Raw genomic sequence first — 862 nt, 5'->3', positions numbered from 1 at the left:
TACCACATTTTGTCCCTTAATCTCCATAATCTTGGCAACAATGTAATACAAAACACATGTAAAAGGACTCCAGAAGTTCCCATACTCTTTCGAAGTTCTAGTTTGATACAAGGTGATTTCTCGTTGCTGATGTTGTTCTTTAGTTTTATTCATACCAATATTTTCTTTATGTTCCTTCATTTCAGCAGAGTCCTCCAAGATTCTCCCTATCTCCCTACATAACTAACATTATATTATTTCTCTCTCAGGAAAATAAAACATCAAAGCAAACAAACAAAAACAAACAAAAGTAAACAAAATAAACAAGTACTACACACGCACACACACACACACACAAACAAAACAAACAAAATATACTACCAAAATCATCATCAAAAAACACATTAAGTGTGTTTTATGTTTGTAAACTATGCATGTGAATGGGGCCTTAACCTGGAGTGTGATTGATGTAAATTGTTACTCAAAATTAGCAAATGACTCATGAATTTGTGTGTTATTCTGGCACAAGGGTCATGGCAATCTTCTCTGCACCGCTCCAATTTTAGTATTTGTATTGACAAAGCAAGCATTCAACAAAGTTTCTTATTGTAACACCAGAAAAAATAAAGACAAATAATACAAAACTTTTAATTTAACGATGGCACAGAATATACACCAACATTTCAAAAGGCAGAAATAGGGGCAAAAGGGTGAAAATACTGGACCATAACAAGATTGAAACCCAGCAGGAAATTGTCAACTCATTTAAATCATGTGTAATTTTTGGGACTTTAATTCCAAAGACTTAGATGGTTTTCTATTTCTATTAGTTGTGCTGTCTGCAACATGTACCTTTCTTTGGGCTGATTCCACCTCTATGGAG

The 862-nt window shown here is 33.8% G+C and overlaps 1 non-coding gene across 1 annotated transcript; it reads right to left on the bottom strand.

Annotated features, from left to right (window-relative positions):
- Window positions 1–462: 462 nt before the first annotated feature.
- LOC120094866 (U6 spliceosomal RNA) lies at window positions 463–567 on the bottom strand. Its single transcript, XR_015630082.1, has one exon. It is a non-coding gene; the product is annotated as a U6 spliceosomal RNA (small nuclear RNA).
- Window positions 568–862: the final 295 nt, after the last annotated feature.

Source organism: Rattus norvegicus, chromosome 9 (genome assembly GCF_021556685.1).
Source record: "Rattus norvegicus strain SHRSP/BbbUtx chromosome 9, alternate assembly SHRSP_T2T, whole genome shotgun sequence".
NCBI lineage: Eukaryota > Metazoa > Chordata > Mammalia > Rodentia > Muridae > Rattus > Rattus norvegicus.
This window is presented reverse-complemented; position numbering and strand designations above follow the sequence as displayed.